Source organism: Diplotaxodon limnothrissa, linkage group LG14 (genome assembly GCF_057381915.1).
Source record: "Diplotaxodon limnothrissa isolate DT_005_m linkage group LG14, D_limnothrissa_male_GT1.1, whole genome shotgun sequence".
NCBI classification, from domain to species: domain Eukaryota; kingdom Metazoa; phylum Chordata; class Actinopteri; order Cichliformes; family Cichlidae; genus Diplotaxodon; species Diplotaxodon limnothrissa.
This window is the reverse complement of record NC_140609.1, coordinates 25,256,216-25,269,938: the sequence shown is the minus strand read 5'-3', so window position 1 is coordinate 25,269,938 and position 13,723 is coordinate 25,256,216. Positions and strand designations below refer to the sequence as shown.

The 13,723-nt window shown below is 40.4% G+C and overlaps 1 protein-coding gene across 2 annotated transcripts in view; it reads left to right on the top strand.

Moving 5' to 3' along the window:
- Positions 1 to 13,723, top strand: part of LOC146618908 (syntaxin-1A-like) — an 85,059-nt gene that overhangs the window by 38,263 nt on the left and 33,073 nt on the right. The window lies entirely within an intron of this gene.

Genomic DNA, 13,723 nt, shown 5'->3' with positions numbered 1-13,723 from the left:
TCAGAGGGCCCGGTGGCGCCAGTGTCCGGCAGCCTCGCCTCTGTCAGTGCGCCCCAGGGTGGCTGTGGCTACAATGTAGCTTGCCATCACCAGTGTGTGAATGTGTGCGTGAATGGGTGGATGACTGGATATGTAAAGCGCTTTGGGGTCCTTAGGGACTAGTAAAGCGCTATATAAATACAGGCCATTTACCATTTACCATTTGTTACCTACCGCCCAAAATCATAAAATAAGAGATGCCACCACTAGAGCAAGTTTAATGATTTAAAAAAGGGGCCTACAACAAAGTAAAAGGATAAGGCCATGTGCAGTACCAACCACACTGATGTAAACTAACATTAATGGGGAAATAACCATCAAAAGAAATGGAGAATATACCAGTGCAGAGACACACGATACGCCCGACCACAGGGCTAGGTAGAGACCGCTTGTGCAAAACCATCCTCAGATCTCAATCTAGCTTTGAAGGCTTAAAAACAACCTTAACAAATCACTAAATGTTGTGTTGGTTTTAATTTCTTTCTTTACCCATCGATTTGTTGCTCCCTTATTTCCAGAAAGAGTGATTCGCCATGACTTGATTTCTTGATTCATTCAGCCGAGGTTACTACGACTGACCCCTTGTTTTCACCTATCACTGTTTAATGATAACATCAATGTTTAATACTGCAGTGATTCAGTAATGAGTCAGAGAAGCTTTTAATGGAAAGGAGAAAGAGAAGAAAGCCAAAAGTCACAGTTTGCCGTCTAATGTACGACGGCAGCCAAAAGCAGGATAATCGTCGCAGGAATCCGCTGAACAAAGAGAAGAAAAATGACTGTGTCGTTTAAAAGAAATTGAGGAAATAAAGAAAAATTTGTCAGAAAGAGCAAGAAAGGCTGTGTGCAGACTGGAGACTTCAGTAGAAGTCAGAGGACCTTGAAAATGTTTCAAAGCGCTCCACCAATCCGTCCTCTCTCTGCTTTTGGGGCATTTATACCCTCACGGTGAAATCTCTTACCTTCCCGTTTCTCCATTTTTCTCAGTTTTTCTGCTTTCTGTCTCCATCACTCTTTACTGCTACATTTTCCTTTTCAGCTGCTGTTAACCATATTTCATACTTCCCAGTTTCTCTGCTGTCTCTTTGCCCATTTGTGCCCCTCTTTACATTGCTTTTGTTCAGTCTGTGCTGGATACTCAATCCATCGTTCCTGCTGTCTTTTTGCTCCACAATCTCTCATCACCTCTTCTTCTCTCATTTTATATCAGGGCATTGATCTTGACCCTTGTTCACACAAGGGGGATGTTACTCATGCTAGTGACACCTCCTACTAATAATGTTCCTTTCCTCCTCACTTATTCCCTGCCTCCCCTCCCGCCTGCAAATATATCTATGTGCTTGCAGCGGCAGGCATCAGATGGGCCCTTTATCTATCCTGAGCGTGCAGATGGACGCACTGAGCGGAGCAGCAATGAGGAAAGGTGTTGCATTTATGATACAAATTCTCCTGCAGGTCATTTCCTGACTGAAATGACTGTGAATGAAATCAGAGCCGTGTGTGCGCCTTTGTGATAAATGCTAAAGAACCGTACATCAATCAACGATTGATGTAAATGTCAGGGTTGTTCATTACAGGTAGGTCGTTATGTTCTGTACTTTCTACCCGTTGCACTGTGACCACTGACGGCGACTGAAATAACCTGGAACGTACATTCAGGACGCTCATTCGTTTGCTGAGTAGGATTTTTATACCCTGTGTGTTTTTGTGCATATATTTACATATTACATATTACTGCTTTGGTTTAGCAGTAATTTCCCTACATCAGTGTTTCTTGTTACATTTCCTTACATTATCTGTTTCTGGGACCTGAGGCATGACTAAATTTAATAAGTAGTATGATAAGTAGGATGTTGAAGACTGATCTGCTAGGCGTGAGAAAAAAGAGGAAGACCACAGAGGTTCATGCATATAGTGAAGGAAGGTTGCTGTGGCAAATGTGGATGCTTTGCATAGGGTGAGATGTGGGCAGATGATCCACTGTGGCCACCCCTAAAGGGAACAGCTGATAGAAGAAGGAGCACTTAATCTCTTTAAACAGGCACTGGATAAAAATTCTCCACAAAGGAAGGAAAACATTTATGAAATTCAATTTCAAAACCACCTTCTGACAACAGTTTAGTGTTGGAGCAGCTTTTTAAATTAATCTGCATTCATAAAAATGCCCGTCACGTTAAACATGATGTGCTGCCGTGGATATCTGCTGGCTCAGAGTTTTGGACATTGTCCCTGGCTAAGTCTTCATATAATAGCTGGTGGGATCCCTAAATGATTAGCACTAAAATAACTAATAACATTTCCATGATAATAGATGCTAATCTTATGATGTGAAATGGATTTGTTTTGCTATTTCATGATCAGAAGCCACAGTCTTAGTAAAACTGAAACGTTGACCTAATGAGAAACTAATCTCAAAAAAGAGATTCAATTCATCCTGGTGGGAACACAATTGTTTTTTCCAATTTCATCGTTTATCTGTGCATTATAAGGTCTGCATGTGTATATGTGTGTGAGTGTGGTTGTGCGTGCCTGTGTGAAAACATCATTTTTTTTGTTTTGGCTGCTGTGGTTCTAATTGTGATTTTGACATTTCCCTGCTTCTGCTGGAGTGTGTCATCAAAAGTAATTGCACAGTGGCATTTCATTGTGAAATCTAATGCATGCAAGACCTACGCTCATTCACTGCTGTATCAAAAATGGAAAGTCTTGCTGATATTCACTGATTTTTTTTTTTTCCTCCCCCGTGGTAAGATGAATCAGTTCTGCTTCTGAAGGTTCCTCCCATCAAATCAAACTTTACCTCCTTGCTGATGCATAATAGGCGAGTCCCCCCACATAAAAACGGGTGTTTACAGAGAAAATATCCAGTGAGCGGCAGTTCTGTGTGAAAATATCTTGTTGATGTCAGAGGAGAATGGCCAGAGTGTTTCAAGCTGACAGAAAGGTAGCAGTAACTCAAATAACCACCTGTTACAACCCAGGCATGCAGGAAAACATCTCTGAATGCAGAAGATGTCAAATCTTGAGGCAGATGGGCTACAGTATCAGAAGAATACACTGGGTGCCACTAGTGACACCTAAAAACAGGAAATTGAGGCAACAATTTGCACGGGCTCATCAAAAATGGAAAAATGTTGCCTGGTCTTTTGTGTCTCAGGTTCTCCAGCAACATTCAGATGGTTGGATTAGAATTTAAACAGCATGAAAGCATAAATCCATTGTGCCCTATGTCAACGGTTCTGGCCCTGTAGTGGTGTAAAGGTGTGGGGATATTGTCTTTAGTACCAGTTGAGCAGTGTTTAAACTCTACTAGTGTCCGATCATTGCTGCTACCATGTCCATCACTTGGTGACCACAGTGAACCCATCATCTGATCACTGCTTCCAACAGAATAACACACCATGTCGCAAAGGTTAAACAATCTAAAATTGGTTTCTTGGACATGATAATGACTTCACTGCGCTGCACTCAGATGGCCTCCACAGTCACCAGATCCGAATCCAATAGTGCAGCTTTGGGAGAGAATCACATCATGGGTGTGCAGCCAAAAAAAAAATCTGCAGGAACTATGTGATGCTCTTATGTCAACATGGAGCAAAATCTCTGATCACTGTTTCCAGCAGCTCATTTAATCTGCTTTGAAGAATTAAGGCATTTCTGAAAGTAAAAGTAAGGGCAAGGTGTACCTAATAAAGCGGCCTAATAAAGCGGCCTAAGCATTTAAATGGGAGTAGTGGGTTGTGCGTTATATTGAAAGAGAGAGAGAGGAAAAACACTGCCATATTTTTTTTTTTTTATCCAGTCTGCTGCTACTGATGAAGTACTATATAATATGTAAGATTATTTACTTTTGTTTGTTTTAATAGAGATCTATTAATCTATTTGTGCTTCCACCATGGCTTCAAAAACATTTCACATCTCCCCAGGAGCTGCGCGCTTGGCCAGCTTCACAACCCCGAATCCCTCCTCTTCTTCCCCTTCTGCTTGCTGCAAACTTTCACTGCCCGAGATGTTTCCTCAAGAACTCCACAGGCGTAGATCCTACATTCATACGCACACACATATTGTCATGCATGTAGCCTCTTTGCGGTGTTACTTTCGCCCCTGCATTACACATTATCCCATATCTCAGTTTATCCACCCCTCTGAATGAAGCACAGAAAATTACCTCAGGGGAATTGCCGTATGCTGTTTGTGTGCTTTTTTTGTTTGTAGTTAATTATGTGTTTGTGTGGACGGTTTTCTGCAGCTGCGTAGAATAGAAGTTTCACAAATGATGATGGATTCTGTAATCATCTGTGTCATAATGTGTATTAAGCCCATATGTTCTCATGAGTGCATTCCTCTAATGCAGGAAGAGAAGCTGCAAATTTAAATTTAGAAACATTATTGATTTTTCCATTCACAATTAAATGATTGCATTATTTGTTTTAGCTTGTCGCACTGGCTGTTGGGCACTGCTTCTCATTTTTTGATCAGTGAGGCAGAATATATAACAAAAGGTCAGCGTTCATTACTTTTCCTACACAGTTGCATCCACGTCCTCCACACTCTGTTAGTCCCGGGAGAGTGTGAAATTTCTAGGATACAGTGAGGCATGCAGTTATTTTCAGTTGGGAGTATTCAGGTGTTTTTAAAGCACCTTTTTAATCCACATTAGGGTTTGTGACACTGAGACATTGTGGTTGTTATGGATGATAATCAGTAGCTTTCAGAGATTGTGTGTTTTCTAGTAACGCATTACCGCCCGCTGTGGAAACTGAAAGCCACCATTCATATGGTCTGCTGCTCGCTTCACTGCTGCTGAATGTTAAAGTGTGTTCACGAGCTGATAATAGATTACAGTTCATGTTTACAGAAGGTGTTTAGCTCGGCTGATGCTGAGCAGAGCTTGATTCTACTGTGCTTTGGCACATGGATGTGTTTGCTTGCTTTCCTTCTAATTTCTCGTGCCTCTTTATGCTGTGTGACAAGCTGCATGTATGCTGCTTTAATAAAAGTATTTACCCATTTAGTTTAAACATCAATTGAATTGAAACTTGTCAAATATAAGACCAGTTTTTGCAGCTCGACATTGTTTTCCATCGTAGGCTACGTGCAGTTCATTGTTACTGTTTTCATGGCTTGGTCAAGCCATTTAAAAAAAAGGTCGTCCAAACAGCAGCATTAAATTAACTGAGTGATTTTATTAAATAATACTCAGAAAGTCAGTCAAATTGAAGGGAGATGCTTGGTCCAGGGAAAGTCCTGGCTAGTTGGAGACCCAACTAGCAGATCCTGAAACTACCAGTCACAACCCGATCCGTTAAACAAAGACGGTTACAAAAACAGTCGTAAAATTGACTTTGACATGCTGGGAAAATCCCTCAGCATTTTCTTTTTAACCTTTTATTCATTACATGTCAAGTATGTATAGCTTTGGAGAGGATGGCCAGTGCTTACTGTTCAGCATCTTGGACATAAATGATGGATTTTATTCATGTAGCAATTAGCAGCAGTGATTCATCATAAATGCAAAGGATTTTACACCCTAAATCAGTGCTAATGTTTCCTTCTCATTATCTGAATGGTTTAATTGCTGATTTTTAAACTGAGGCATGGATTGGATTATCCATGCCTCTCTCCTTACTGTACTTTACTACTAGCACCCATTTTAATTGCATCTACTTGTATTTGAAAAGACAAGAAGGAAAGTAGCTGATCTGCTCAGTTTTTAAGAGTTCAGAAAGCTGCACTAACCAGCTGTTAGACACAGAGCTCAAAAAGGAAAAAAAACCAAAACAATTTCAGGCTGGGGTTTTTTTAGCACTTGGCTTTTCAGGTGTCTGGGTTGTTGGGAATAGAAGTAAATCTCAAGATTACCAATCCTTCCATTATCTGTATGTGCTATCCTGTTGCAAAAATGGAGCACATTATGGATGACCACTGAACACACCTAGTTGGGAAAGTTGAAGACCATCCCAACCACGCCATTCACCACAGGGAGAATATATTCAAGCCATACTTAGATGACACAGGAAGCCACAAAGTGTTTGGACTCTGGGAGGAATCCTGAGCAGCGACTGTGTGCCAGGCCTGAAGAATGATTGATCCTAGTGCACTTAACATGCCTTCCTCATCTGTCCATTAAAACCATTTAAGACAGACAGCCTGGTGTAAGACCTTGAAGTGGTGCTCCACTAGTAAACAACTCTTAGCATCGAGGTTCATTATTGACCATGCAAAAGCGGTGGTGAATATTTTATCACAGATAGCAAAGTGATGTTAAAACTGATGCAAAGCTAGCAGAACACCAGCGAAGGGCCTTTAAATGTTTGTTTTCTCTTACATCTCCTGGCTGGAGAGTTTTGCATGAATCATAACTAGGGCTGAACGATATATCGCATTTGCGATAATATCGCGACATGATCAAGTGCAATTTTCTAACCGCAAAGGCTGCGATTATACTCTGGACATGTCCAAATTCATGGGCTGCATCCTCCTGAGGCCGCATTTGTAGACCGATTACGTCACAGCGACGCGCCGAAGGCTGTCCAAATTACTACCATAGCCCAGCCAAACTCCAGTTTCCAGCAATGGCGGCCGCTACTAAGTTTTAAAATTACTCATACTAATCTTTCTGGGTCACAAAATAAACTTTTAACATATTTTCAGGCGAGAAAGTAGTTGTGTAAACATCAAATATCTGCTCGGTTTATCAAGATATCCCATATTTGCAAAAGTGCTTCGACGTTTTCAGAGGCGTCTGCTACCCACCAGCTCGACAGCTAGCCGGGAGCTCGAGGGTTACTGATGCGGCCGAGAACGGCACAACTCCCGGCACATCATTTTCAGATCACCGCGGAGTTTCGCTGCTCGGGTTAAACGTAATATATAAGTCACTTAGACAACCTAAAAATGTTATTGTTGGGCTTTTTTCAGTGTTTTGTTTGTTCGTGAGTAAATCGGTTTGGCTGAGATTAAAGTTATTAGATTAGATAAAATAAAACTTTATTAATCCCCCGGGTGGGTTCCTCCTTGGTTTTCACACAGCTGACTAAACGTCAAACAGAAAACTTATTAAACAGAAGTATGAGACAGTCGAGAATTTACACCAGTGTCTGGTTATATTTTAGATAGCAAGAAGCAGACGGCCGAGTTTATTAAACTCCACCGAGACAGCGGTGACACTAATCAGAACTAGCCTTCTGATTAGCTAATCAGAAGGCTAGACCGTCCAATTTCACGCCTTTAAACTTTAAAGGCGTGTTTGTGTGTGTGTTTATACAATTGCTATTATGTTTGCACTTTATGTGTAATGTTACTGACTGCAGAGATCAGTAAGATGTGTGTATTTTTTATTTATTAGTTTTATTTATTTAATATTATTTTTTAATTGAATGACTGTCTAGTAGTTCACAGATGTCGAAAAACTGAGTGTGGTAAAGCCACTGATTTTTTTTATGTATATTTCTGCAATCTGCACATTGTACTGACTTTCATTTTAATGTTTACACCAGGGTTCCTTGTCAGCACTTTATGCTCAGATGTTTGTAAGCTAAAAATAAACTATTGTGTATGTTCAAATATACTGTTGTGATTGAAGAAGTTAAATAAAAATGTCAGTCATCAATTCATGCATCACCTCATGTCATCATAACAGAGGTCTGTCTTCCAGGAAAGAACAGTTTAAAATTAATGTAATATAGTATTGGCCATACTATATGATGTATTGCTTGTCTTTGTTTAATAATACAGAAGACAAAGACCTTAAAAAATAATCGCATATCGCATCGCAATCGCAATATTGGGGCAAAAAATCGCAATTAGATTATTTTCCATAATCGTTCAGCCCTAATCATAACGCCAGACTCAAACTCATTAGCTGAAATTTATGTAAACAGAGGGACTCGGTCTATTCTGTCAGTGTTCACATTGGCATTTTTTTTATACATATTTTGTGATGTGCTGGGAATGTTATCCCTACAATATAACAGTAAGGACGAGTGGTACAGTTGTTATATGCACCTCAGAAACACAATAAAGCAGTAGACGCTTATCTGCACTTGGATGCAGAGAATCTGCCCTTTAACACTGATACTTGAGAGGTTATTTGACAACATTTCTGAGTCTGTTTTTCCAGCCACTTATGCGTTTGCACCCTCTGACATCTCAGCCTCCAATTTGTAAAGAGCATCCTTCCCCTGAATCTTAAAAGTCCTCAACTCACAGCACTGGAGATGCTTGTTTTAATTGCAGCCTGTGAGTGTTACTATTTCTAGTTAGTCAGTTTTTGGTCTGTTCCCACCCTCGGAGTGCTGTTTGCCAAGGCTCCTCCACCCTCAACCAGAATTTGAAAGTGTTGTGTAAGTTCCCCCAGCTTTCTGTATTCTCTTTGTTCTCCCTCAGCTGTCTTTTTCTTTGTGTTTCTCTCTTTTTTCACTCTGTTTCCTTTTCTCTTACATCTCCCTCATTATGTCTGAGCTGAGATAATGTGGTGCTATAGCCTCCAAAGACATGGCTTTTTACTGTTGAATAATAAGATCTCTATGAAAGTGAGGTTATTGTAATGCGGACTATCGCAACCAAGAATAGGGACACATTAAGAGACAATGGAGGTCAAAGGTGGTAAGATAACGTATTCACACAGGGATAAATCAGTCTGAGTGCCTTCTGTCCTCGACTGTAGAGCCAGATCAGCGATGCCGTGCAGGGTTAGTGGTCTGATCTGCATTAGTTTCAAAGTGACCATATCATTACCATATTAATTCTTTATAACCCTGACGTATCATCTTGGAAGATGTTGCAGGGCAAAGGGAGGCTCTTGGAGAGAAGGAAATGGTTTGTTAGCAGAGACATAATGAGGTTATGTGCTCTACAGTGAGCGGTAACCAAAGAGATAACATGACCAGTGTTTTCTTGCAGCACAGAGTGTAGGACATATTCATTTAAACTGAGTTCTGAGATTGAATATTTTAGATTTTCAGGATTAGTGTTATAGCATCATAAGCTGATTTACGGTTGTGATCACAAGTGTACACCCACTTATAGTGGTGCAACGGATCAAAAGTCTCATGGTTCGGATCTGATGATGTTTTGTTTTTTTCGTCACGGATCGGATCAATTTTCGGATCAGCAGGGGGAAAAAAAGAAGAAGACAAAAATTTTACTCGCCGTTTACTTATTTAAGTATTTTTTTACCTATTAAAAAACATTCAGCTCAAGACTTATTCCACGCAATTATATAAAAACAAATTAAGGTGCAATATAGGGCAGTACAGGGCTTTCTATCTACCACTATGCTGTGATATAATGAGAGGTCACGGTCACGTAGCTTTCCGTTGCCCTGGAGGTCCACCCATTTGTAGTTAGGGCAACAGAAGATGGTGGGACAGATCAGCCATAGCTTTAAACTTTTCCTGCTCATACATGCTGGGAGCGATCTTGTCACTGAAGTGGACGCGCGACGGGATCTCATAGCGTGGCTCAAGCACCTTCATCATAGTTTAAACTAGTGCTGTCAGCATAAATCTAATGACGTTAATGCCATAACTGCATTACGCGGCAAATCTCCGTTAACTAGTTACCATGGATCGCCCCGTGCGTGGGGCTGCACGGCGTCAATGTGTCAACTAACGCGTTGACTAGTCTAAACCCCTTGTTTTGCACAACTGAATACGACCTCCCATCTGCAGCTAAACACCCCAATAGCTTTTGTAATAGCTTTAGCCCGGTCGGATTGGGCGGCAAAGGGCTGCTTAGATACCGCAAACTCCTCTGCTCCTCCACTTAGCTATCGCTTGACAGACTGACCACGCACACCATACGCAGACCTTTTTCTTCTTTTTTGAATCTTCGGGTCACGTGCGTACCGAACCGTGGAGTGGGATTGGTTTGATTACGGATCAACCGTGATCCATTGCACCACTACCCACTTATTGTGGACATGAATGAATGAATGAATGAATGAATGAAGGAAGGAATGAATGAATGAATAGTAATCTTTGGGCTTTTAATGATTTCTTTGAACTGTTCTTTTTCCAGTGTGGAATGAATGTACAGCAAACATGTTTAATGACCTTAGCAAGTTGCAACTTCATCAGATGCTTTTAGAAGAAATTAAAAAAAACTTCTGGCATAATTCTGACTCAATGTTTGACCACTCTGCTTAGAAAGTGGTCAAACATTGAGAATTTGGGGTAGTCCTCCTCCTTTATTAATTTATCCTCAATATACCAGTACCACTGGAAACAAAACAGAACAGTGTATGATGCTACCACCACCATGCTCTAAACATACCTCGTTATAACCAAATGGCTCAGTCTTTGTCTCGTCTGACCATAAAACTTTTGAACGAAGGCATTTGGCTTCTCCGTATAGGCACCTGACTAAAAAAGACCCTGCTTGGTCTGCTGCTAGCAGCAGCTACATTAGATGCTACTTGTAAGAACAAGTAGGAACCAGTCCAACCAAAGCTAAGATGAGGAGTTGGCTGTAGAGCTTCTCAAGTCATAAAGGTGCATTTATCTGATTTCTTGCAACTTTTTCAAGTACACAGCATTAGTCCCCAACAGCTTTATAGAAGGACCCATATTCTCTTTGACGTGCTGTCTGACTGTATTGAAAATCAAATGCGTTATAGTTGTTATGAATGACCGTGCTGGAAGGAAAAAAGAAAAGTCGTCTGTCGTAGCGATGCAGGGGGCAGGCCCAGTATCATTCAGAATCATTTTTATGACGAGCTCTCCAGGCAGCTATTGATGGTGTTCACTCATTTACACATGAGAAGTGCCGTAAATTGTAAAGTACCAAATAAAATAAAAAAATAACAGGATGAAGAGTGCAGTTGCCATTTTCTCTTTCCTCCAAACACAATATTATTTCTTTCCTGTAACACAGAAAGTTACAGGAAAGAAATAAGTCCGTACTCAGAGATTTCAAATCTAACCCAGGAAAGGAAGGAAGGAGCTCTATTTTTAAACACTTCTTGTATGCATAGTACTTTAGTGGTTAAATTGTAACTGTGCTTTCCGTTTGCCATTATCCATGTTAGGACAGCATTTCTGGAGTAAGGCAAATGTCAGTAATATTTGAGGGATGAGCTCACACTGTCTCTCTGAAACATCAGGCATCTGGACTCTAGACGATCAATAAGCGGAGCAAACGCACAAAGGACTGGTAATATATTTACAGAGGGAGCTGAGAGAGAGAGAGAGATGAAGAAGAAGATAAATAGCTGCAAGTTAGAGATTGGAATGGCACCAATTGACCCTGCATCAGAGAGGAGGAAACAGAAGCAGCTTGGTATCTTGTCAGTGTCATGTTACCCATGTTATGTGAAAAGCAACCTCGGATTGTGTTTTGATGAAGGGTTAAACACTCCTGCTGTAATAGTTCATGTAGGCTAGAAGCTTAACGTTGGAAAGGATTCTGGGATCTTTTTCTCAGTTCACATGATACGATTTAATGATCACCTTTGAGGAAAGTGATATGATGATAAGAACATGCTCACTGCAGGAGGTTTGCTTTTTGATTCAAAGCTTTAATTGAGATATCATCAATCTGATAATCAGGAACAGCCTCACACTGATAGCTTAAAGTTAAAGGAAAAGTTTTTGGAATTATTTCTACAGTGATATTACATTTTTTTTTATTTCCAACAGCTGAAGAAATCAATACTGATGTTGTCTGTGCATGGCAAAATATTGCAAGTGTGGCATAAACGTTTACATTTTGCTTTTTTCTTTCTAATCCACTTTTCTTCACTGTTTTTGAATGTTTATCATTATTGGGTTTTTGCACCTTTTATTATGATAGGAACAGTTGAGGAAGCAGGGAAAGAGGGGAAGACACAGCAAATTGCCCGGAGCACTGCATTACTGCATTAGCCTTGTTTTATGCATTTCCACCCTAACTTGATGAGCTCAATGGTGTTCTGCTCCGCTGTTTTATATGTCACGTGATGTCTTGGTCAGGAACAGTTATTATTAAGATATTACTAAATACTCCTGTAACAGATTTGATAAATTGAGCATTTCAAATCTCCACCGTTCTGGTTGTTAAGTCATCAATCTCTGTGATTGTCAGTCCACTGTGAAAAAGGTCATTGACTTGCCTGGTGTGTGTGTGTGTGTGTGTGTGTGTGTGTGTGTGTGTGTCTCCTTGTGTTTTTTTTTTTTTTTTTTTTGTCTTTTTAAATTAATTCATTATTTTTGCGAGTGGGAGTGGAGATCTGCAGCGTTTACACATGGGAGAAACGGTTTGTTTATTTAACCAATTTAATCATATGTGTGTCTTAGTGTGTGTTGTAACAGTGTGTTGTAAGTTGTAAATGACTACATACTTTAATACCTAGACTGAAATTGGGAAGAGTTAACTGAGCACGCCTGTCTGATCTGTTTTGTTTCTGCTTTGCGTCAATAATTAGTAAAATAGCCAACAACATCATGGGACGCTTAAAGGAACTATTCGAAGGAAAGATGGTTACTGTGATTTTTAACAAAACCTGAAAAATTATAAAAGCAGATGAATGAAGTGGGAACCCAGATCCAAGGGAAACCTAATAGATCTGGGTGGGAAATTACACAGATGGCTAAAAGGTAAAGACGAGAAGTAAAAGATGCCCAAAAAGTTGTTACCAAATTAAACAGGATGTTACTATAACACAGACATAAAAAAGAGATGCATAAACAAACAACGGCAGATAAAGATGATGAAACACAGGGTACTAGATGTACAAACGACAAAATGTGAAACAAAAAACTGCAACAAAACTTAAAATCATAAGACTGCTCTGCGGTGAATAAATTGATTATAGCTGGAGTAACCAGAGTAACGTGAGTGTAAATCCTGCAAAAAGCTAATTTTATTACCCTTCAAAACAAATTCATTCCTGTGTTTCCTGCGTGTATTTGATATGTGATCACACTGTTCTTCTCCGAGCTTCTACATTTCTCCGTGCCTTGTAGCATCTCTCTCGCTCTCCTTCCCTCTGTCACTTTGAAACAATCTGAAGCTGGCGAGAGGACTGACTGCAGACATCGCCATAGCAACACAGTCTTAATGATGGCAACAAGCATGACCTGAAGATTTCATTTGAGAGCGTCTGGAAGAGGGATGGAGTGTGATGCCACAGCTCAATTGACTCCTCAGTTTTGCCCTCTAATTTGCTTCCCTCTCTCCTCTCCCTCTGCTTATTCATCAGCTCCTGTACTCTTCCTCTTTTCACACAGTCAGTAATGAGGCTGAATAGACACTTGATTCAGCAGCTTGGCCTCCTCTGTTTGGTAACCACAAGCGGGAAATCTAATCTAACTCCTTAGCGCACGCACAGGATGCACACACACAAACACATCACACACAGCCTCAAACAAAGCTCAGTTTTTATGGTATTTTCTCTGTAATACTGGTAGCTGACCTCATCGAACAGGTGACCGGAGGTTGCTATGGTTACACAGAACCGAGAGACACGCTTGTTAATAACCTCACACCCCTCTGAGTTTCTGAAGTAGTGCAAACACATGAATAAGTGGGCACAACGATGAACCTTAACTGCAGTGGGGGGAGAATCCACAAATTAAAAGGCTCTTCATTTTATTGAAGATAAATGGGTATAATAACAAATTTCTTGCAATCTGTGATGTTTAACTTTTGATTCAGATTGATTATTGAAGTTGGGAAGATCTGTGCCATCATTTAAACGAAA